The sequence below is a fragment of the Homarus americanus genome, unplaced genomic scaffold (assembly GCF_018991925.1).
Source record: "Homarus americanus isolate GMGI-L3 unplaced genomic scaffold, GMGI_Hamer_2.0 scaffold52806, whole genome shotgun sequence".
Lineage (NCBI taxonomy): Eukaryota > Metazoa > Arthropoda > Malacostraca > Decapoda > Nephropidae > Homarus > Homarus americanus.
In genome coordinates this window covers 5088686-5089578 of record NW_024720773.1, presented here as the reverse complement: position 1 = coordinate 5089578, position 893 = coordinate 5088686, and positions in this window count along the sequence as shown.

The following is an 893-nucleotide window of genomic DNA, read 5'->3' as shown; positions in this document are numbered from 1 at the left end:
TACTCGACCACGCTGCCAGACGCACACTGCTGTTACGTACTAACAGCTGAGTACAACAGCAGCTGTTGTACTCCATGCAGACTCTCACTGTTGCTAGTGTCACACGTGTCATCAGTGCTATGTTCCAGTCGTCGAATTTTATTTTTTTTTTTTTTGGGGGGCACTCCCCTACAGCCTTGTGCAAGGTGAAGCGCAGAAGCGTTTACAGTGTCCAACAGGGAAGCATGCTAAGTTCATGCTTGCCTTTATGTCTCATGAGTTAAGGGCGTTGAAGCCTGAAGAGTCAAGGGCATAGAAGCCTGGAGAGTCAATGATTTTATGTCATCAAGTTATTGGAAGCTCCAACAACTTGTCCCTGAATACGAATTCGCAACTTTCGATTTACACCAGGTACCTACTGTGCTGCTAGGTGAACAGGGACTAATGGGGGCTAGGAAGTATGTCCAAACAACTTCCACCGGCCCGGGAATCGAACCCGTGACATCTCGCTTGCGAAGGCAAGAGCGGTACCACTCTACCACCAGCACCCCCGTCGACTCGTATTAGTGTGAATGATGTTTGTCGGTATGAATGATTAGCATCTGTGTGAATAAGTTGTGTCACTTCGACTGACTTCAGTCACCGTTAATGACATACAGTACAGTAAGTGTGAATGATTTCTGCATTAAGTTTCCCATTTACCTTAAAACAATAAAAGGCAGCAAGTTACCATAGACAATTTGTAAGTTTTGATTCTGACGCTGTTTTGATGTTCATTATATCTTGTCTCAGACAGGTACAGTCACCCAAAAAACTCCTGTCGCGAACCACGATTCAGACTCGTGAACCCGAATCAGTAGATACTGATACATTATTCTGACCATAAATGCTTCGGATTCAAGAGTCTGAATCTC